This window comes from Galleria mellonella, unplaced genomic scaffold, assembly GCF_026898425.1.
Source record: "Galleria mellonella isolate WM207_F2 unplaced genomic scaffold, CSIRO_AGI_GalMel_v1 utg172, whole genome shotgun sequence".
In the NCBI taxonomy this organism is placed as follows: domain Eukaryota; kingdom Metazoa; phylum Arthropoda; class Insecta; order Lepidoptera; family Pyralidae; genus Galleria; species Galleria mellonella.
The window spans coordinates 845,834-872,055 of record NW_026442015.1 but is presented as its reverse complement, the minus strand read 5'-3'; the positions used below and the strand labels follow the sequence as shown (position 1 = coordinate 872,055).

General features: G+C 30.6%; 1 protein-coding gene across 2 annotated transcripts in view; it reads left to right on the top strand.

Annotated features, from left to right (window-relative positions):
- Nucleotides 1–26,222, top strand: part of LOC113514576 (complexin) — a 374,606-nt gene that overhangs the window by 211,580 nt on the left and 136,804 nt on the right. Inside the window, exon 1 of one of the 2 annotated variants that reach the window (XM_026898683.3) lies at nucleotides 21,440–21,458. The exons of the other annotated variant lie outside the window; for it this stretch is intronic. The gene's annotated coding sequence lies outside the window, so the exon portion shown is untranslated. Of the gene's footprint in view, nucleotides 1–21,439; nucleotides 21,459–26,222 lie in introns of those variants that run through there. 2 annotated transcript variants of the gene reach the window in all.

Sequence of the window (26,222 nt, the reverse complement as noted above, 5' to 3'; positions counted from 1 at the left end):
TGATACATGTAATAATGTAAAATATATATCCATACTCATTATATATACTTATATACTATTATATACATACACACATCATATTATGATTTACACATTACAAATATTAGTTCTGAGTTTAAAAAATAGGCTCTATACTGCTATTTATGAATATATATGAAATAATACTGAATAAAAAATTGGCGAAGGCTAGATATATATTAGTAAATACCTAAAAGATGGATACCAGGATAGAAAATCTCTAATGATAATATAGATAAAATAAACATATATGCGTTATTTTCTCATGTTATATTCGTAATTTCTACTGTAATCTTATGTACCAGTGTTGTAATCTAAATTCTTAACTCTCAAATATAGTAATTTAGAACCAATTTGTGTAGCATTACTACTCCTACTCGTGTGAGTGAGTGAATATCGCACTGTTTATACTCAAGTATCAAGAGTTTCTAGGCCACCGTGATTATATACAGATTATTTATCATATTATATATTTAATGGTAAAATGATTTCCAGGAAAACTAATTAATAGATTATGAAATTCTACGATTTTCTACCATATTGACTTATTGAACTCAATCTTCGCATTATTTATGTACATATTTTATTCTAAAAGCCAGAAATTGGAGGTAGAATAAAAGACAGTTAAGAAAATCAATTCATTTTAAATGTAAAAAAATTAATAAAGCAGGAATTCTTGTTTCTAGTACGTGTATTAACCTCGAATCATTGTAATGGTTTTTGAATTTTTTACATCATATAGGCGGGTAACAAGGATGCATCTCATCTGATGGTAAATGGTTACTATAGCCATGGACGTCTACTACACTAGGGATGTCACGTGCGTATTATCGGGTGATTTTCAACAAGCACAAACCCTATTCAATTACGGGGAACTCTTTTAACTGTGCTTTCAACTTCAAGCCCCCATAAAATCCGATGTCCCAGCAATATAGGAGGAAGCATTGTATAAAATGCTTTCTGGGAACATCGACTTTTCTGAAGATTCGAAATCAAAAATGTTTAACAAAATTACACAGAAATCGCACTTGTTGTAAAGCACTTTACCGATCCTGAAGAAACGTTAAAATGTGTCACAGTTACGTTATATTTCAATATGTGTAGGTTTCCCTCAGTCATACAACGGTGGTCGTGGTTTCAATGGTGATTTCTGCTACAAAGGGAAAATAATAATAAATGGCAGATGCTTCGAAACCTGTAAACGAGGTAAATAAAACTATAGTAACTAATATACAAATAATAAACTAACTACTATTTCAAATAACAATCGTATAAAGGTCATAGAACAAATCTCAAAAGTGATATCATATTGTCTAAATGTGTTTGACACAATTGAACATTTTTAAAATTATTTCGTATCATATTTTAATTTCCTTCAAACATATGGAGGCGATGGCAGTTTCAGTGATGACTATATATCCCGAAATAAGAGCAAACGAGAGATGTGTCGAAACGTATAGACGAGGTTAGTATTATAAGTACTAAAATTATAGTGAGAAATGTAAAAATAACACAAACTATTGCTACAAAGAGCAACAATAGTTTTAATTAGTTAGAGCAATAAAAGTTACTTAATAAATCTCACCGTAAAATGAAACGAAAATTTATTTATCACAATTGAACATTTATTAAATTATTTTGCAGCATTTTTAACCTCGTTCAATCACGCGGTGGCAGTGACAGTTTCAGTGGTGACCTATGTCCCAAAGGGGAAATAAGAGTAAACGCCAAATGTGTCCCAACAGACAGACGAGGTTAGTATTGTAACTGAAATTATAGTGAGAAAATGTTCAAATAACATAATAATTAACTTAAATTATCTATAAAATAACTTTTCATATAAAAACAGGGATAGGTCGTCTAAAGCAATTAATTTTGAAATAATTTCGCTGTATATTTTTAAATTCCTCGATTATACAGCAACGGCAGCAGTTTTAATGATGACCTTTGTTCCAAAGGAGAAATAGGAGTAAACAGTGAATGTACATCTTGTATACCTACTCCTACTACTGATCGATATAATTTGTAATGTTAGAGTTTAAAATTTCTAATTTATAAAGAAATAAATTTAAAACATCTTAAAGGTGAAATTTGTAACAAACTGATTTATTTATTACGCGTCTATAGTGCCAAATTTTAAATGAGTTTTGAAACTTTACGAAGGTTTAATCCAATTCAAGAAGTTAATTTATTTTCAATTTCTTTTTGAACTTTTAATTACATGGTTTGTAGGAAACAAATTGAAATGTCTCAGTGTTTCGAAGAAAGCTATGATTTTATAAAATTTTTCAAAGTGGTTATGTTTCAATACAATAAGGATATATTTTGAATGCCTTATTGGTCTTATACGATTAATAATTGTAAATCAGAATATTTATTGCCTTGTTTGTGTTGTCTTTTGCTTTTTAGGTATAATCCGCTGCTTTATCTATATTATTTATAATGGCCTGTATGATCGGTACACTGGCTGGGTTTATACCCATACCGATATATAGGGATTATGATATAGGGATGATACATGAGAATCAAGTAACGTAAGTTAGTTCATCATGCTGGATTCATTAGGAAGTAACAATAATAGTTTCCAGAAGAAAACGCGTGGTGGTCCACCTGATATAGTATATTGGTAGTAATAAGCCACTTTTCTTCGTTACTAGCAATTCTTTTCCCTTTGCGCTCTGTACATAAACCCATAGAATTTAAAGAATCCATAAACACTATCAGGTAGAATGTATGCTCAGTAAAATCTGATCATTTCAAATGGATAATCGTAATAACGATAAACGTTAACTAATGCCTGGAAAAGTATTTTCTTCATAAGTGTTTCAAGGTGTTGATGCGTACCAAGTGGATGCAACGGCGGTGCGGGGAAGCGATGTGCGGGACTAGTAATTTTATTGTTACCTTTGCATCCAAGCTCTATAATTTTTTATATTACATAATTAATCAACAAGTACCATCTTGCATTTGTATCAACTCCAACCTTTACCAGAGGGAGACTTTGTACAAAAGTCGATTGCTTGGGTACCTCTGTCCCATTCGTGTTTCAACCGTGAAGCACTTGTGTTTGCATGGCTGTGTTTCGATTTGAAGGATGGGATATGGCGTGAATTTACTGGGTACAGAGGCATAACACCTGTCCTCAGGAATGGCAACGCATGGGGGGTATCATGGGCGAAACAGTATACTCTGTTATGTCCATGGTACTGCTCATGTCTATAGGCGACGATTACTACTTTCCGTCAGGTGGGTCGTCAGCTTGTAAAAAAAAAAACCTTGAGCGATAAGTATATTCTCAGTCTTTCATTCCGACCTTTTTATTCAATCATGAACGTTTGTAAAGATCTATCTATTAAGCCTACATCAACACACTGCTGGGCATAGACATCCTTTTTGTCACCGCTCTTGTAATGGTCCTGTGCTAACCTTATTCACTGCCTCCCCGTTATCCGCACTACGTCATCCGATCATTGGATGGTAGTTTGCCTACTGTCCTTTGTCCCTCTCTTGGGCAACGGTCAATTACGGCATTGATCCATCGTTCATCATTTAAGGATTTTTTATGAAAATTTATAAAAAATAATAGATTTTCCTAATACCTACAAATCAATGAAAGCAAAATCAAGTTGAAATAAAACCAGTTCCACTCAAATCTTTTTTAAATGACATAATGGGCACAGATAAATTATTCCGACTCCGACTGAGAATCTGTTAGATATATAATCTTTTTTATTTGAAGTTACATCATTATCAGAAAACTGATGGAGAATATCTCGAGTGGTGATATATATAGGCGATTGCAATTTTACACTAGATGGAGCAACGACCCAAAATGCAGATGGTAATGCAGGTGGCTCAGGACCACTAATTGTTATACTTATTATTTATTATTCCTTCTAAATAAGTTTAGTCTATTTTCATATCTGCCTTTCATTGTCAAAGTAAAATCTTCAAAATAGATAGTCAAGTTTCATATCATCTATCAACCTTTTTGGGTTCGGTTTTCGGTTTTGCCAGTAGTTGCAACAATTGGCAGGCGGATTGGCAACTGCAGTTAGGCTTTAAAGATGTTTTAAAAGGGACGCTACTGCTCATCCCACATCCTGCCTAAGCCAGTTCTTACGACACCCACGAGATAGGAAAGGGTGGCCTATTCTATGCCGGGACTACACGGCCTATCAAGGTTGGTACTCATAATTTATGTTCTTAAGTACTGAACTACAGAGGTTGGTACGCAATGTAAGCAATCGTTAATTGAGTTTCAGTTATTTGTAATTTGAGTCAACATAATTTGCAAGTAGTAACTACAGTCAACATCAATAATTCTATGAATAGTATATTTCATTAAACTACTAAGTAAATAATGGTCTATCATTTCACTTATTTATTGGTAGTCCCACCAGATTACCAAGTGCAATGTTAGTTCAATAAAAAATAATTGTAAATTATGAAATGAAGTAGAGGACAGTAGTCAATATCAAAAAGCCGTAACTTTAAATATTTGAAATAAATATAAAACTAATTGAACTATATAACTATACTACCAATTTTGCATTTAATAGCTAGTTTAAATATAAACAAATAAAGTTGATACCATATATCCTCTACCGCCAATCTGTAAAACAATCAACGATATTCGATCAGGCTCAATCGTCCCCACTTCCCCTCCTCACTTCGATACGGGAGAGTGGGGAGGCAATTAATCTTTGGAAGTGGGCCTGTCCATACCACACCGCGCCCCTACGATTACGGTGTATACAACATACTGACGCTTCACTGAATATGTAGGAGAAATTCTATAGTTTTTTATTGTTTGAGATACTAATATCGATATAAAAGTTGTATAAACTCTCAATACAATAAACAAATTTTTATTAAGAACCACTCTGATTAAACAGCCTTCATAAAAAAAGTTTAAAAAAGGTTTATGAATTTTTGAGCTACGATTTCACAAAGTTTGTAGTTTAAAGAAAATTTTTTTAAAACTTCAGTGTTATATGTTATTGGCATGGATATTTATTTATTAGCTTTATAAGTGTAAAGATTCCACATTCAAACAGTTTAAGGTTGGATGACAATAAAGCACTTGCATTGGTGTTGCCATTTGTTTTCTTTTATGCATTTTCGAATGGGAAAAGGCTGACGGCCCATATAACGGAAAGTAGCAAGTAACCTATACACAGAAACAGTACTAGAAAGATCATAAAATATACTGTAATACACCTCAAATTACCATTCCAGACGTCTACCTATCTTTGTATACATTACTTGCCATATCCCATTCTTAAAACCAAAATGTAGCATGCAAGCACAGCGTACACAATTATGACTGGGACAAAAGTATCCATCGAACTTTTCAAACTTTTTTCTTTCAACTCTTAAATCTTCCAATTAAACTTCTCTAATTACAATCTCGTTATTAAAATTTATAAGGAAACCGTTAACAGCGATCTTACATGAATCTTTCTAATATCGAATACAAGATTTGTTTTATCGAAGTTCGTCGTTTGACTAACGTAACACCGCTACTTTGGTCCTACCTATCGATGTTTGATACTTATTTGATCCCAAAGGATCGATCGAATAGTTGGCGACTGGCCAGTGACGTGGCGGTTAAACATGGATTTAGTGTGAGGTCGTTGTCTCCCTATCGGATAGCCATCATCGGACGCTACTTAATAGCATTTTATCCCCAGTGGTGCCGTATAGAACGATAGTTTATTATTGAAGAAAAACTATCAGAAACTTGCTTTTTGTATACTTGTTGGCTATTTTAAACCATGACTAAGAAATTTATGATATCCAAGTGTTGTTCTGATTAATACAAATTTATACTCTTAGAATACGCTTTTATTTTTTTACGCCATCTGTTGTCAAATAGATTCACTATTTTACTGGGCAATAATAACCAACTCAAATTGCCCGACCTAAATATCTTGTGTTTGACCTCATACATCTCATTTTCTGTACTGGATACCCGATAGATGTAATCTCCATAAAGGTACTTTGTATAAGACAGTGTACAAGTGTAGTATAAGATTGATCCTTTAAATTTATCTATATACTTGATAAATACCTCAAACAACGAGACACCCTTTAGTTAGGATTACTTTATAGAAGTTCTCCCTATTTAGTTTAGGGTCATTTGTATCGTCAAATTACTGTAGTTTAACTAAGTAACAGGACGTTCTATTGGCTTTAGAGTATTAGGCAATGAATAAAAGCTAAACCCAATATAGGGATTGGTTAGATTTTATTAGTTATGTTATTAGCCACTGAATTTGAATAGGGCGAACAAATCATTAGTATGCGTGTTAGTATTTTTTTTATAATTTCTCTAATACACAATATGAATAATTCAACATAAAATAATTAAAAAAAGTTATACTTTAAGTTTTTTTTTATGCAACTTAGAATGGCAAAAAAGCTGACGGCCCACCTGATGGAAAGTGGTAATCATCGCCTATAGACATGAGCACATACCATGGACATAACAGTTTACCACTGTTTCGCCCATGATACCCCTCCCCCATGCATTGCCATTCCTGAGTACTGTGTTATTCCTCTGTACCCTGTAAATTCGTTGTCATATCCCACCTTTCAAACCAAAACAACCACAACTGCTTCACGGTAGAAACACGAATGGGACAGAGATGCCCAAGCAAACGACTTTTGTACAGTCTCCCTCTGGATGCTGTATTAATTAGGATAGTTTATAATGTACCTAAATTGTTTTTATATCATTGAGATAGTTTTCATGCGACGGTACTCCAAAGTATCTTTTAAGGGCTGAGATATTGTAGTAACCTCTTGTTTTTTTATTTTTATTTTACACTCCATTATGTATTATAAAGTATTTTACCTTTTAATATGTGGTTTCTATAACGTAGATCTATCGAACTGTGAAATACATAAATTTAAGGTAGTGTCCCGTTTTCTGTGTAAGCCCCATTTGGTGCTTCACCCTCTAATGGCCGTCTAAATCATCTGAGACTCCGGTAAGCTGCGTAAACATTCCCAGGCAAGCTATTACATTCGGGTATAATAACATTCGTAAAATTAAACTTCTCACCGAGACAGTGTCGAGCGTTTTGAAAGCAATGCCTCATCGTAAATGGGGATTATTATTGAATGGAAAAAACGAATTTGAGAATAATATAAGACAGAGAGTGTATAGCTTAAGATCCCGCTGTTGAATTTTGCATATATAAAAAAAATTATTGAAATTTAATTTTAAATTAAATATGAGCGAAACTATAACGCGATGCAACCGGGTAGTTTGTTCCCAGATACTATTTACTATAATAACATTATAAAAAAACATGATGAATTTACCCAAATTTTCAACTCTTTTCGTCTGGAAACCAAAGGTTGGGGCCAAACGAATGCAAGCAAGCCGGGTCTATTTTATTATATTTTTACTCATTTTTTATTTAAACCAAGTTTTATTAAAAAAAATCTGCAAAATTTACCGATGAGATCTTAGGCGAGGTAACGAGATTTTTTGCATGCAAACTGATACTATCAAATTGGGGAGGAATTTTCACCTTAGTGGACTAACAGTCGTAACTTTTGTAGCATTGTTGCTATGGTGAGCTTGTCAGTAATCGGGGAAAAGGGTTCGGATTCGATAATACGCACATAACATCCTTGTTACAAGACCGTCTTCTATAGTACCTAATGGTGTACATTTTTAGGCAAGAACACAAAGCACGGCTGGTTATTCAGAATTACGTAGTGGTCCGGTAGGAATTTTGTTGTACGGTAGGGAATTGCAGGGTAGGAATTAAGAGGTTTAGAAATAATTAACTGTAATACTAAATACTACGATTTAAATTGAATTGATTGAAGTTTAGTATCACTTTTTTTTCGTAAATTTAACTGTTGTTAGAAAAAGAACCAATATTTGTGTTTCTGAAATTTTACTTCGAACTAGCCAGTAGACTCATAAAAATGCTAATAATTACCATAAGTTTACTTGTATACAATTTATTTTTATTTATTTATTACTAACTTTTACCCGCAACTTTATCTGCGTGACCGGGAAATTCTAACCAGGATAATAAATAGCCTATATCCTTCTCCATTCCATACAAGTGCTGTAAAGTAACAAATAAACAAACTCACTTTTACATTAATAATATTAATAAGATTAATGTAAAATTTATAGAAATGTAAAAATCACGCAATTTGCAAATAAAATTATTGGACTATTCGTAATAATTATTATAGTAATTACTAGCTTTTTAGTCGTGTTTTTTTGTACGCCTGGATTTCAAAACTAGGAAATCCAATACAATGATCCACTTCCGGGATGAAATGTACACCAGATTTGAAGTTAGATCTTTAATAATAATGAAAAGCGTATCTAATTTGGTGTAGTAATGTTTACATGATGCCGAAATAAACATACAGAGAGACAGACTTCTAAAAAATATTAATTTGGCGTCTATTGATCTTTTATTTTATAGTAAAATTATCAGTATTATTGAGTCTTCCTTCTTTTTGTCTTATACGACTGCATGCCAATTTTGATTTGTGAATCTGCCAACATTATATATATGAAGACACAATGGTACATTCTTGTCTGTACAATATTACACATTTAAATATAACATTATTATTAATACCTATGCAGTATTTGTTAATAAAATAATACTATTACGTAAATGAAAAGAGATAAAATAGTTAAAATAATACTGTAATCACAATAGATAATAGGACAATATACCTTATTAATTGCAATCGGAATAATATTTTACTTATTTATTCTTTATGTACCACATTTTATGAATGAATTAATTTTAATTATTAATGTATGAAATTTATTGCAAAATATAGTACAATAAGGTGGTATGGTAACACGCAACAAACATTACAAAGTTGTGACAAAAAAATCTTTATCATAAAATTAGTTTCACATTTAATCAATTTAATCATAATCAAGTCAGGAATTTATATCTATATGTGTTATTATATATATTATTATTAATAATAATTTTAAATGATAACAACACAAAAAATAAAATAATAAACAATAGTTAATGTAGTAAATACTTATGCTTATATATATTACGATATATACTTACATGCTTGAATCTAAATAGTCATGTACAGTGAGGTTTCAAAGGAGTTTTCTCCTGCGAACGCTCAGGGTGTGGAATCAGCTTCATGCCGAGATTTTCTCAAGAAAATATTTTGAAGTGGGGTTCTTCAAAAATAGTATATTAAGGTTTCTTCAGGACACGTGACTCCCCTTGTGTTACAGACGTCCATAGTAGCTGATCACAATCAGGCGGCTTGTATGCTTGTTTGCCACCTTTGTGATATAAAAAAAGATATATTCATCGTTAAATATATAGACATATGTGAAACACATACAAAAAAAATACAGATAAATTGAGAAATTTTACCTTTTGTAAGTCGAAAAAGTAACAAAGCCATGTACCGAGAAAAAATTTATTAGGTTTGAAAAAAATCCATAGCGATTTTTCATGTCAAAAAGAATTAATAAGGAGATTATCGTGCCCGTTGTAAACATTTTTAAATAGCAATTTTCCTCTCTTGATTTATTATTATTATGCCACAGTACGTAATTACAAATTAGACGTTTTTTGTACAAGATAAATCAGTGTATCCCATTTCAAATTAATTATTGTCCCAACAAATGCCAAACATTTTTACTTCCATTTTAAAGGAGAATTGCTATCAGAAAACATTAAAATTTATTTTTTAATAAAATATATTTATGGCCTTTATTATATTTGAATTAATGACAATTTTACATTTTTTTTATACAACTTCGAATGGCAAACAAGTTGACGGCCCACCTGATGGAAAATGGTAACCGTCGCCTATAGACATGAGCAGTACCATAGACATAACAGAGTATACTGTTTCGCCCATGATACCCCCCATGCGTTGCCATTCCTGAGGACATACTATAGACTGCATAGATTTAAGGTAGTACCTACGATATACACTACAGTTGAGTATTTATTTTCTTTTTTCAATGCCTATTAACATTAGCAAATTTTCTTAAATAATAAAAAAATCAAGTATCAAGATATTATTTATTTGTAATGTGAAAGTTTGTAATTAATTACAATTATTGTATTTGTTACCTCTTTACTTTGCTTCTTGTAATACAGAATTCTTTCGTGTGTGTACATATTATTAATATATATAATCTGTATCATTCTCGAGCGGAAACAATAAAGAGGTTTCATTCATTAATTCAAGGGTAAAATAAATGAATGCATGACAAAGAATTTACTCTTTGTCCAGATTAATCAATATATACTCGTCATGCAGATAAAGTCGCAGGCATAGCTTGTTAAGTATAAATAACATAGGATAACACCAAAACAAAATTGTACAGACTTCAGATTGAAAGCGGACACAAAAGCTTTAGAGTGAAAATTGAAAAGGCTCGAAAATTGAAAGTGTCAAAGAGCAATGGAAGATAATAAAGGAGAATGTTTACACAACGGCCCACCTGCTGTGGCAAGAACCATTTATATATTAAACACCACAAAATAAACATCGTGATTTTATAGGTATCTACATATAAAATGTAAGTTTCGCTTGTCTGTAAATTTCTACGAAAAAATCGAGAGAAATAGAACATTTCAACATTTTTAGAATTAATATCTATTTGTTAATAAGTTTGTTTTCTACTATGTTCACTGAATTGAATTAGTAAATGCAGCAAACTGAATATATTAGTGTTTTTTATATTCATATTTCATGAAAATTTCTTTATTTCATTAAAAGTTATATCAATTTATTTTTATCAATACCTAAAACATGTAGAAGGCGCCATCTATATTTAAATAGTGGAACTACTAAAATTGCTATTTGAAATAAAAATTTGGACAACAACGCAGCCAAAATCGCGGGAATAGTTACTTACCTACCAATTCTTAATGCATTCAAATTTTAAAGCAATGATTTTGAGATTTAAATACATACTTTATTGATCGAAAAGGATTTTATTTATACTGATGTTTATTGTGATTTAAATGTATTGCATTTGAAAAAAACTAACTTGAATTTATTAATTTTATAATGTAATTTTTCCATTAATTATATTATTGGAATTTAAGTTTATTACTTGTCATAAAAGTGATGTACGTTGTAGTAATAGTAGACCAAATAAGACATATGAAGAGTTATAGAGAGAGACTCGCATCTAGTTATGGAAATTAGCGAGCGGTTTCTGACTTATTAATATAACATGGGTGTACACCATATTCCCAGATTTACAGAAGCAATATAGAAAATAAAAATTCTATACTATTTTTAATTTAAGCATGTTTGAGCAACACTTCCATCTAAACTTTAAAATCTTTGCATTTCCCTAATATATATTTTCATTGAGAGGACGAAGCATTTGCCAACACTGTCTAATGGATAATCAGATCTTACATTTATGCCATTAACAGAAGTGAAATTAATGGGACTTAAATACAGAGATATAAAAAAGCAATAATGTTCTAGCCTTAAAATATAAATAAGAAACGTCATATATCTCCAATACGTATCGAATATGTTTTCGATACGTTATGGTTTACTTTAGGAATATCCAAAACGAATAACGAGTCTATCTATACGGCTCGGATAATCGTAAACGAAAAAAATTACAGATTTGAATTTTGTTTTTGCAATAGTTGAACCGGTATATTGAATTCCTTTGACGCAGTCAGCTTAGACGATCACTGCAACTCAATAAATACAATTTGCAAGTTAAATGGCACATTTACAATTTATATATTATAATTTAATATACATAATTAATTCAATACAATAAAGATCAACAAGTTAAATTCAAAACCTAATCAAATTAAAAATATGGCTAAAATACAGAAAAAACACCATAATAATTGTCATTTACAATAATTAGTGTACTTGAAAAAATTTCAAGTTTTAACCTGGATATTCTTTGATTAATTATATGGTCCTGATTTTAATATTTTAATAATATTTCTATATAAATTTGCATCTAATAAGTATCCATGTACCCGATATATGAGAAAGTGTTTTTATAATTATACTAATTATGGACCCTTCGATGTTCTAGTTCGACTTGCGCTTAACCGATTTTTCAAATCTTTTTCCTACATGCCTCAACATCTCGTTGAACGCTGTCCCGTAATGGCCCTTTATTAAAATGTCGAGGTGCTGGTGTAGAAAATTGGATAGCCGTCTTAAGTTATTAGCGAAAGCTGAGCGAAGTGGAATTTATTTTGTATTATAATGAATAGCTTTATCGTATAAGTATTGTTGTAAAAAGTGAGCTATTCGTGATTCTTATAAAAAGTAAGCTGTGCTTTAATGGTAAAAAGCAGTCATCCCATTGAATTAATATAACCGACAAAAAAAAATTTAAAATATGTAAGTTCAAATATTTTTGTTTTCTACTAAATCGATAAAATCTAATCTATATAGATAAAAACCAATTGTCGAATATATGTAAGCGCATCGCTTCAAAATAGCTTCACCTATTTGACTTATTATTATTATTTTGTTCTAAATAATCATAGTAGTCGTGCGAAGCTGGGTCGGGCAAGTAACAATTAATATTTTGTAATATTAAAAGTGTGAACCCGTGTAGTTCCTGCATAAAGTGCCCCCTGCCTCCTTCCTTTCCCGTGGGTGTCGTAAGAGGCGATAAGTTATATGTTCCCTAGGAAATTTATTTTGCTAAAGACGAAGTCGCCTTTTTATCGAATAAAAAACATTAAATTATTAATTAATTTATTTTATTTATTTATTTGTATCAACGGTTTCCTATAAATTATTTTTATATATTTCTTCATTCCCTTTTTATAATTTTTTTTTTAGTCCTGTATTTTTTTTTCTCAATTATTTCCTTTATCCCGTTAGGTGGTCGATACCATCAACAAATGTATTCCCAACAAGGATTGATGTCAAGCAGGTCGTCAATTGTAAAACCAAAAGTCAAAACTTTGACTGATACGGTTAAAAACATATAAACACATTTGCGGTTACCAAATTATTGTGATAAAGGCGGGAAGATGATGATGATGAATTTTATTTATTTATCAGCTATATCTAATGATTTATTTATTTATTAGTATCTGTATCTGATGACTTTTCGTATCTAAGGTTTTTGTCTCTATATTTATTTATTCAAGTTTTTATAACAAAATGTGTAAAAAAATAATAGCGCACCGGATTTTTATTACAAATATAAATATTGCCATACCTATGCCGGTTACGCGTGTTTCATTCTTAAGGTTTTATTATCGTTTTTTTCTACTAATTATACACGGAATTCTTTGAAATACGAATATATTTAGATATACGTCTCTTTGTAATTCCTTTTTTTATTCTTCCTTAATTTCCTCGGCTTTTTGACATTGAAATAAGAAATATAAGATATCTTTCGTGAAGGTTTTTTCAATAATAACAGGTCTCTCCGAAAACATCAAACGCTTATAAACATCGGCACTCAATAAATGAGATATCGTTAAACAGATTCTGGTAAATGCAATTAATTAAATAAATAAAATATATTTATAAATTTATTTAACGGGTTTATTCATTTTATCATGTCGCCATCGTCAATCTAATTACATTATCATATATTATCATATTTCATTATGAAATATACAATCACCTGCTACCGTCGACTATCAAGACTATCCGCTATGCTTGTTTTATCCAAGCTAATAGAATTCTTTATCATAATATTAATTCTAAAAATTGCCTCTGCTGCGTCAGATTTAAACATTACGCTCAACAAAATGTAGCTAAATGGACATATCTCTACATAACGGGCCCCGGGCTAACACCATTTGGAGAGTCAAACAAAATTCGCGAGTACTTGCGATTATATTGTCCAAACACAATGCAAAATTGAACAAAACGCCCAAATACGAAGGGACTTGCAATTTCTTATCTCGACAATGGTCGGCGGTGAAAAGCGCTGGATATTGTGACACGACAATGGTTCAAAGGTTCGCTAATAAAGTGCTGTAGAACTTTAAGACGGTGATATCTAGATGATGAGTAGAGTTTTTTCACATTAATATTTTGTTATTTAATGATTTAGATATGGTTCCCATCATTGTTGCTTTATCTCTTTCCATTTATTTTGGGTTAAGTATTTGTTGAAATTCATTATTTTGCATCACAATGTAATTAATAAACAAACGTTTTACATCAACTCTTAATTCTAAAAATAGCTAATTTGGACTTTACATCGATTGAATGTTAAAAATGTAGTATATGTAAACTTCTTTTTCTTCTATATTTATAATTATATATTTATTTTCTTCCTGTGTTTGTTAGACATAAGGTTGTTAGTTTTCAATTACAAACAGTATAAATAGTATTGTAATACGCATTGATTATCATCTTCCTCATCATTTCAGCCATTTTCTGTCCTCTACTGAATATAGGCCTCCTCATTGCAAACATAAAAACTACGCCCATGTGTATGGTTTAAGTTTTTTTTATGTTTATGTTTTTGGCTATTATAACGATAAGAAAAAAAAAACAGGATTAATGAGGCACACAACAATTACCAATTTTTAAAAATCTATCTAATAAAGCAAGTCAAAAATGACTTTTGTCTTTATATTTGAAGATATAGAAGCGAAAAGCGATCCTTCTCTTTGAGAAATTCCTCTGCCTGATTCAAGGAAGTTTAAATTAGAACCACGTCGTCTCAGCGTCGCCACCCCTAACACGAACTGAGCTGAATATTAGTCTGGTATAAATGTCTAAAAGTTAGATATTTCCAACTACGTATTTTGAACGTATTGGCTACTTTTATATTAAGAGTTTAAAATAACTGTGTACGAGTATTTATTGTTTTATATTTGATTCATAGTTCCATACTACTTGCCATTAAAAAGAAAAAAAAATAACTTCGAGCATTTTAAGGATTAGATATTTTTGTGAATAATCGATATTAATCGAGCTGTGACATCTTCGTTATGTTTTGATGATTGTAACATCGTCGACAAACGATACTTATATCATAATCACGATAAATATCTTGTTCCGAAAATTTGTATAAAGCGTATTCGTATAAATAAAATATAAGTTGAATTAAAAACACCTACCTACTCTTCGTCTCTTAAACTAACATTTATAAAAAGGAAAGATTTTTATTTGCAATAAATAAACTCAAAAATATTTTAGTTGATTTTAATAATACCTTCACCTGTAAAAAACTACATTATCAGCCCATGTTACTCACGATGAACTGTGTTTTATTTTAAAAAAACTGTTTGAAATTGGAACAGACCGCCAGTAATATATATGAAATGGAATATGTTTTTGTCTTCTTGGCGCAAATGGCTGAACCAATCATTTCTAATGCATATACATAATATTTGACAAAGAGAATAATATTTAGAAAGAAAATAAGAAGGTTTATTTTTAATAAGTTTAATTACAAAGATACTTACTGTCCTCATAATTTAAACTATCCTCTATATAAATAATTCGTTAAAAAATAATAACTCTAACAAGCATTTTACTTATGCTCTGGAAATGCAAAGTTATTTAAAATAATTTTGTTAAATACGAGAACTATATATTCTCTTTACGTTATAAAATGTAGAATATAGTTTAATGATATTATAACTTTAATGAAAATATTTGCACTAAACGGAAGCGACAAACCGACCTTAAAATTACTTGAATAACATTTTTATTGAAAGATAGATTAATAGAAATAAAACGGTTATAAGTGCTAAAGTATTTAAATGTTGACATTTATGGAGATCATAAGACAAAAAAAATTAGCCAGGACAACGCCTGTCGGGTCGGATAGTTTTTAATAAAACTTTGTTCGTTGTGTCCTGACTTTTTAAAATTTGTAATTTAATACGTGTTGCAATTTTAACACGGAAGCCTAAAAATGTAGAACTTCGAGTGAAAAATTTACAAACTCGGAAATATTAATACTGCTACGCCTGCACGGAAAACAAGTTGAAAAAACTTTTTCCGTTGCTTTAAGGTTTATGCTGCAAATATTTTTTAAATAACAAGAATATTCGTCATGAAAATTGCTCGGCTGTTTCGTTAATACCACGTTGAAATCCCTTTAAAGTTTCAGGTGCGTCAAAGCAGTTTTCCGGATTACTTAGTGTTTATATTTTAATTTTTCCACTATGGTGAGATTATCGCATGACGTTCTTTTATTCATTTTTTAACATACTACGTGGTTAGCTTGCATGTTTTAGAATTAAAAATATCTGGTTTTATACTAGAGAATAACCTCTCTCTGTAGCAAATTTCACAAAAATTCTTCAATGAAAGTGAAATTTGCTTATTACTTCTTGGCACTTAGGACTTTACAAATGATGTCATGTAGTTTGGTATAGGTTATATATATACGTAGTATTTAGGCTGAAAATGACCGTATTTCAATAATTTATTCGTTCATGTAACTATCTCATTTTATTATACAGATGAAGTCGAAAATGAATACGAGTATTGTAATAAATTCATAGGGATCAAACACATCATACAGTAAAAGACTGTAATGTCTGTTCCTGGATTCTTTAGCCTAGCTTTAGCCTCTCCACCTTATTAGTTTCCCATATATTAAAAACTAGCTTCCCTCAGCGCTGCCCGTATGAATAGGTGTATAAAATATCCTATGAGTTCAAATATGATATATAACCGATTCAGCCAATTCAACTGTTCGGTTATTTTAAAGCATTTTATATGTTTTTTTTTTTTATTTTTTAAATTGATATCACTTTTTTATTTATGAACCGATTGAAATAAAACACACACTAAATGTTAAGTGGAGCAAACCGCAACGCATTAGTGAAAATCGTATTCAAATCTTTTAAGCTGTTTCGGAGTTTAGCGTGCACAAACGTACAGACAAACAGACAAAAATCATTGTTTTGGATTCTATTACGTTCATAAAGCCCCCCTATAATAGTTTTTATTATATACCTTCCATGTACAGACAGCGACTAGTTACAATTTTATTATTGCATAGATAATGGAGTGAGATCGTTCTTGTTTTCCACGTTGCGTAGTTTTCAATCGAAATTTCAATCGATAATCTATCCCAAATCTTATTGATAATATAATATTGTAACTAGATGATGTCTGTACATAAGAGATATTTAAGAAAAAATTATATGAATGGTCTTAATAAAAGTAATAGAAGTACATTTTTTTAAGTTTTTGTCTGTCTTTCTTTATATGGTTGTTCGGCATAACGCAAAAACTACTGCACGAAATTAGATGCGGTTTTTACAGTTGCATTCATGAAGAAGGAACTTAAAAATTGGTGTATGTTTTATTTTGATACGCTAACTACAAGTGGTATATTTAATTGATTTTCCTACTTATAAACGCGTACTGAATAACGGACAAAAATCTAATTACATATAAAACTAATATTTCGTAGATTTCTGTTGCAGTTTGGCAAAATGAAACAATTACCCATATACCCAGAGTATGTTCATTAGAATAGATAACGAAAATGTATAACCTAGTACACGGTTTATCTGACATCGTCGGATTAAACCGGCCAGAGCCGAATTACCCGGATGTACTTTAACCAAAATTCGGAATTACACGTGAAAGGATTCGGAACCGGTATTTATTTTGGGGACAATGAAGGTTTTGTCGGATCACATTGTGAAATGAAATATAGGTTTATGTCGTGCTGAAAATTAATTTATTGAATGTAAAATGTCCAAAATTAATCTATGTGATGATTTCTCATATGGCGTGCTGATGAATGGCTGTACATTTTCAACTTTATTATTGAAAGATAATTAATAAATAATTCATTAATTGTGTTCTGTTATACTCGTATTTTGATAAAATTATTTCGTCACAGTAAAGATTATTGTTTAACTTAAATACTTACTATAAGTAAATAAAATAAATTTGATACTTAATGCACACCTTTTTGGGCACCTCTGTCCTATTCGTATTTCTATTGTGAAGCAGTTGTGTTTGCATGACTGTGTTTCGGTTTGAAGGGTGGAATATGGCGTGAATTTACAAGGTACAGAGGAATAACACCTGAGTCCTCAGGAACGGGAACGCATAGGTCCTTAAGAATGGCAACGCATAGGGGGGTATCATGGACAAAACAGAATACTCTGTTACGCCCATGGTACTGCTCATGTCTATAGGCGACAGTTACTACTTTCCATCAGGTGGGCCTTCAGCTTGTATGTCATTCTAAGTTGTATAAAAAAAACCTTAATCTCTAAATATTATCAAATGAGATCGCTGACTGCATCTGCCTGTTTCTCCAAAGTTTATCTATTTACTTCTTCTAAACCACGCAACGGATTGGTACGGGTTTTATTGTAATTTACGATTAGATATTTTTTTCAGTTTCTATGTAATTTTTATCTCATTCGTTGTGGTACTTTAATGTATTTCTTTTTTTTTATAGAAGTGAAAATGTAAATATAGATGATGTCATCATTATCATTATCATATCAGCAGTCCTCTGTCCACTGTTGAAATGGGCCTCTTCTATAGATGACCATAAAGAACAGTACTAGCAAAACCCCCCTAATGGTAGACGATGTGTTGCCATGTATTTAATACAATAATTAAAATTTAATTATGACAAATGTTTTCATCATTTTTATATATGTATATGTTACTGATGTGCCATATAGTGAAAATATATCAGTGATTTGAAAGAATGCATCCGTAACTTTTATAATGACAGACAATAAAAGTTTTGTCTTATATTATTATGAAATATCTTTGTTAATTCTGCGTCAAATTCAGTGATTCCTTTTACAATCGACTAAAGTCATTGCTGTCCTATATTTGTCACGAATAAAGTAATTTTTTGTGAATCTTTCATTTTCTATAAATATAATCCTATTAAATTATATATTCGAACTAGTGTTGCTAGGTCCGATTTGTTTTAAATCGGTCCATGAGGTTAAAAAAATTGGGATTTAGAGTTGCAGATCGGGGCAGGAAACAAAAAACAAGGGGTTTTTAACTCTGGGTTCAATTAATTGCGCTTTAAACTACTAATGCAAGTTTAGTATTACATTAATTACCTAAATTAAACATGTATTTTAAATTACATAACAAATAATTAGTAATTAGTAACAAGTAATGTTCTATCTTCATCTTCCAGTGTCACTCTCTCCTGTTGTATGTGTACTTTTAAGTTTGTGTATGTTTATTGTGTATTTGTTTATGTATATATATATATATATATATATATATATATATATATATATATATATATATATATATATATATATATATATATGTATATACATATATATGTATATATCTTTGTATATATTTGTTTATATATAATAGTACTAATATAATAGTGCGCCACCTACCCTTTATTTTTCTTTATTTTCTCAATGTTCTCTACCCAAAGGTTGTCTGGAAGAGATTGCTTAGCGATAAGGCCGCCTTTTGTATCATTTCTTATTACAGTTAAATGTGTCTACTATTTTATAAATGGTGCAATAAAGTGTACATAAATAAATATATAATTAGTCTTGCTGGATTAGTAGAAATTATAAAATAAAATCATACTTTAAGTGTAAACAATACGTAGCGTAAATATACATTTTTTTATGAAAAAACTTTTTCATTTTTTGAATAATTGGGACATTTAGCGTCCCGATCAGGTATAAATCGGGACGCGTCCTCAGACCCCTGAACTGGGAACTAGGGACGTGTCCCGAACCCCTGGGATGTCCCGTGCAAATCGGGACACCTGGCAATACTAATTCGAACCCACGCATGCCCATATCTGATATCTACACTTTAATGGAAAGTTTTATAATCTGCGGCAAACAATCTTCCGTTTGTGGTCAACTTCGTCGTTTCATCTATTGCACCTATCGCTAACGTAAACTCAACTGTGACCTAAGTCACTTGTATTCACAGTAGTTACGATTGGCACGTGTTACAGTCATCATCGTCATCATTTCAGCTATCAACTGTCAATATACTGCTAAATATAATCATGTCCCATAAACATCGCCTTGAGCTGCATAAGAGCAGTTGATACACATTTTTACAATTTGTTAGATTATATATCACACAAAACACAAAGGCATCACATCTAAACGTAGAAATAAAGAAATTACCATAACAAAGGAGCTCGACCATTTATATAATAAATTCTTCATACGCTTACGTACACATATCCGCAATCTAATTTATCTTAGACTCCTGTAATTCACCTGTAACATTTTTACAAATTTTTGTTTTGGCGATGACACTGGTGCGTAAATTTGTACATATTTTGGATTAATACAAATAAAAATATTATAAATGATATTTTAATGTAATAACTATCAGAGTAACTTACGTGTAATTTGGCGCGCGCTCATATCACAGGCGTTCAAGATTAAGGGTCCCAAATGGTCCCGAAACTAATCAAGCTTTCTCGACCAAATTACACGTAAGATAAACCTGTAGTAATTACATTAAAATATAATGTGTACTTACGAAACTTTTAATTAGAATTAGAAGAAAACTTTGTACAAATAATGGAAGGCTCGGATCATTATCATCTAAGTCGTTAACTGCTTACTGCTGAACATAGGCCTCCTCCATCTATTGACTTCCTGTAATGCATTCGAAGTCGTTACTCCTTCTGATGGAGTTATTCTACACTGTTTGCCTGCACAAGGTCACCACTCAAGAAATCGGTTGTTGGTGCTTCGAGACCTTGCTTATCTCAGCTTGCTTATCCTTTGGGCTATATCGGTCACTTTGTTTCTTCTGCAGATATCCTCATTTTCAATTCTATTACGCAAAGAAACGACTACGGGAACTAACTCAATGGTCGAGGGATGGACAGCAGCGTCCCTCTTAAAACATTACCAAAGCCTAATTGTGGTTACTAAGCATGATAACTATTGGAAAACCCCTCTAATGGTAAATACTAAACGGCTAGGATACAGCAGTAAAATTAGGAAGGAATAACAGCTTAGTTCTCTGAAATGATGCATAAGGTGTAAATTATGGTATAACAAATCATTAAAATCCATTGTACTGATCTTATCATTTTACATAATTACTATATGTATTTCTAATTCTTGTGGAAACTTCAATAGAAAAGGTAACCTATAATGTTCTGAGAGAGTATAGCATTTATTTTTAATGAATTAATCTTCAAAATAATTTCGAAGATTCTTGGGATTTGGAGGTAATCTTAAAAGCTTATTACAAGTTTTTTTAAAGTTTCAAAAAAGATTGTCTTACAAAGAATATTTATATGTATATTTTCATTATTTTCATTATTCTTTTTTCAATCAACCAATTTTACATCGATGTTCACATCAATATTATGTTTCCCACAATTAAAGTGGTTGTTTTCATTTGTAGAACAAAATTTTAAATTATTACCTTTTTTTTTTACAGGTACCTTCAACAAATTGTTGAATTAATCTGAAGATAATCAAATCGTAAGTAGAACGTCTTAAATTTAACAAGCCATTAACATTTGACTCGGGACTGGTGACGCAAACGAGGTACTATGAGCAGTATAGTATACATAGGTACACTGTGACAACTGTGATGGTCGTAGAAGTTAACTTTATATATATATATATATATATATATATATATATATATATATATATATATATATATATATATATATATATTTACGACAGGTATTTTTACGGGATAAATAGAGCCTCCTTCTATCTACCCAAGTATCACGAGTTTCCTTACAGGGGCCCTGCATCATGCACTTCACTGACTTACAACATAATGTGTGCTTACAAAACTTTTAACAATTAAATAAGCACATCGTACATAATATTAGACAATTTGTAGACTACTTAATTTTTTTTTATGTAAATACGTAAATATTATATTCGTACATAAAAAAAATACTCAGGCCAATACAAACAGAAACATTCATGAATATTTTGTATTGTACAGGAATCGAACCTGCAACTACCGGAAGGAAAAGCAATGTATTAAGTCAGTAAACTACTAAAATCTTCTAACCAAACATATGGGCTTCAACAAAATAACACCTAGGCAATTCAATAGAGTAGAATATTTTTTAACCTGGAGTTCCAATAACAAACATATCCTGACACATACAAGCAATTACTGGCAGCTATAAAATACAGTGGTGGAACGTAGAGCAATATGTCTGCACGTTGCGTGACATATTGATGTTGGAATAATGACAGGCGACAAATCATATTGGCGCATTGCAGACGCTGCCGCAACGCAGTGGATACATGTGTATTGCATTAGATGTGATTATTATTAGAAAATATAGGCTTATCTCTATTATATAATATATGTTAAATGTTTCTAATACTTTATCCGTCCTTAGTAATGTTATAAATATTAAAATGATTTTTGTTTGTGAATCTATGGTTTTCCCTAGAGACCAAAACATAAGATTCTTAAAAAAGTATATAATAAGGGTTCTTAGGGGTCAGAAATGCGCATGTATTATCCTTGACGTTACAGACGTCCATAAGTTACAGTAACCCCGTTTGCCACCAAACAAATCTTATACTTCTTTTCTACCATAGTAATATAAAGAAAAAATCTTCATAAAATTTGAAATATTCGCACTTTTTGTGACAACTTGGACAGTCTAATATAGCTTAATACATCATCTTCTGAGGTCACAAGCTGTATTCTTGTACAGTGCACACATTTAAATTCATGAATACATCTATATGTACTTGTCGAAGTATTTTCTATTAATGTATTTAAGAAAAGTGTATATAGTATCCATAGTACCAAGCTTTGCTTAGTTTAGCCTCGATGGCGCTGTAACACAGCGATATATCCAGTGATATTTATTTATCATTTGGTATAAAAACAGTATTGAATATTATATTTATATATTTTTATCGAAATCCCACGGAACCCGGACACACGGAACATCGCGGATAAAAACTGATAGACAGACAGATAGATAATCTTTATTGTTACATCCAAAAGATTACAGTAATAAACTGATAATAAATGTAAACAATTACAACAAAATATTACACTGAGAAAATAATTGGTAATAATATAAATGCGATAAAGAGTTTATTAATATAATTATTACGTCTTGGCGCCTTAATGGCTTAGCCAAGCATATTTAAATCTGTTCCGAAACCATCTGCTAAGTCAATAGTAACAAATCTGTATTAAATTTATACAGTGGACTCAAATGGATATTATTTTCGACCGTTACAATTTTATTGCAGTATAAATTGTACATTTATTAAGCTAAAATTACTTTAATTTTAGCTTAATAAATGTACCTGTAACCTATAAATCTTACGGCAAAGTAGTTGTATATATATGTTTAATGTTTATATTTATTAATGTTATTTTATTCTATTTTGTTCTTTCTAGTATATGTAATTGGTTTGTATTTATTAGTTGTAATTTTGTTTTAATTATTATCATGAATATTATAAATAGTGCCCTCTCTCTCCCCCCTTTTTTTATATATATATTTTTGGTGCCACTGAAAACCAGCTGTATGTTCACCTAGAACATACATTAAAGCTGAGTGGAGCCATTTCAGTGCATTTTTGCATGTAAAAATGATTATTTTATGTTTATTTTAATTATGGTAAATTAAGTTTAATTATATGTACATTTTATTTGCTCATTTTTTTTTCTCGTTTGTTGTTTATATTGTATTTTTTACATTGCACTGAATAAAATATTTTTCTTTCTTTCTTTCTTTCTTCTAATTTATTTTCAATTGAAATCAATCTCACACTTTAAGAATATTCTCAAAAGAACCGCATTTTATTGAAATCCCAATCGGGTGGCGTTTTCTTTTCATTTTCAGCATCAATTTACTTGTCGGCGTGAGATTAATATCGTTTTTATATTGGAAACGATGATATTTCATCAAAGACAAAGTTCACGACGTTATGGACGTTGAATTAAAAATATTTAATTACAATAGAGTATTAAAGTTATTGAGTAACTTTAATAATTATAAACATAGGTACTAATGGAAAATAGTAGTCCATGAATAATATCCATAGACATTAACAATATCATATACATTACAGAACACCGTATGAAAGCCAAATATTTGTTAATTATAAAATGATAAATGATTTTGATTCTGTTAAGATAATAATTCGTTATATATATAAATATATATATTATTAATTAATGTATCATTAGTCGAAAAATAGAATTAGAAAAAAAAATCCTTTAATGTAAGATGTCTTAATTTAATTAAAAAATACATTAAAATAAAAGGAAATATTAAAAATAAAATAAAAAATTATTAGGAGGCTTTATACGATACGGTAAACCCATAAACATCATTATAGAAAGGAAGATAAAAGAAGAATGGGAAAGGGCCAAGACATAATTACTTCAAACAGATTAAGGAAAAAGTTGGAACCATAACATATCAACAATGGCAAGAGCTCTACAGACAAAAGCATAACTCTTAAATAATGAATGAATGCGTCTTTTTATAAATATTATTTTTCTTTAGTAAACAAAAGAAAGAGTGATTTATTTTAAAATAGAATGTGATCGTTAGAGTGATAAAAAGTATGCAGAACGGATATTTAAGGGCCGTTATGTAATTTCTGAAGTTGTTCAACGACAAAGTATATAATGATGTTAATATAATTAACGAATTCAAACTTTTTATGGTACTATTAATATTTAATTCCATGTAATTGTAGGAAGCTCGTGCAAATAATATCCGGAGTTGGGACATAAATCACATGAGTTAGGGACCGATCTCCGCTTTTCATTGCAAATGATACCTATTGTTGTTCGAAACTATTAAATTATGCCACGGTCCTTGGCTCAGATTTATGATATTCAAGATATTATTATTTATGTACAACCATAATCACTAATGGAGTAGTCAGAAACATTTTGCTGATTAGCCTTCTCATAGAACTAGGTAGCCAGTTCGATAAATATCGCAGAGTTTAGCTTAATCTATAATGTCTGGAAACAAGTGTAGTGGTGTTGCTAAAAACTATATGTGTTGATTTAAATTTCTTATTGGCATGCTTTTTATGGGAACAACCGTTAATAACTAGGATATTATAAAGAAACACGTCATATTAAAACAATTTTACTTGCTAAAATTTCATCAAATCGAGTGTTTTGTTCATGAGAGAACTGTTGAGAAAAATAACAAAGTAATAATAAAACTGAAATAAAAATTAAAAAAGTTTTACGTTAATTTTTATATTTAAACTATATATCTCTTTTTATTTGGATTCATAACTTTAACTACCACGTGTAGTTCAAGTTATGAATCCACATATTTTGAAATATTTTTTTCTCTTATTTAATTCACCTTTAAAAAATCTAAAATTATTTATATTATATTATGAAAATGTAATGTACACAATTAGTATTATTTTGAAGCTGGTGTTATAGATGTATTGTTTCACGTCATCGTAATCTTTTTTTTATGCAACTAAAAATGACAAACAAGCTAACAGCTCACCTGATGGAAAGTGGTAACCGTCGCCTATAGATATGAACAGTATCATGGACATAAAAGAGTATACTGTTTCACCCATGATACCCCCCATGCGTTGCCATTCCTGAGGATTCAATTGTTATTCCTCTGTATCCTGTAAATTCACTAGCATATCCCACTCTTCAAACCGAAACAACCATGCAAATACAAATCCTTCACGGTAGAAACACGAATAGGACAGAAGTTCCCAAGCAAACGACTTTTGTACAAAATCTCCCGAAATCTTACAGAATATCAATTAATCTTTAAAAAGTATATACGAATAATTTAAAATTATACTGCACAATAAAGTTTAACAAACAAGTAAACAAATCCTATCTTATTTTTTTATCTATTATGAAGGACACGCTAAATTACCAAATCATTTCTGTATAATATATATAGATGTAGTAACATCCAAGATAAAGTCTTATTGATAAAATATGTATGTAGGAGAGAATGTCATGTCTATATTGTACATTAATCTATCAATCAAAGATCAATTGAACAATTGACAGGTTGATACTTGTGGGAGCTCAGAAGAAATATTGTAATTTCCCTTGAGAAGGAATATTTTTTACAATATTTATCATATCAACCTTTAACTGTCCACTGCTGAACAAAGGCTTCCCTTATAAGGAAGCATTTTGCTAGTAGTTGTCACGCTAGGTAGGCGTATTGACAACCGCAGTTAGGCTCTGGTAGTATTCAAAGAGGGACGCTATTATCC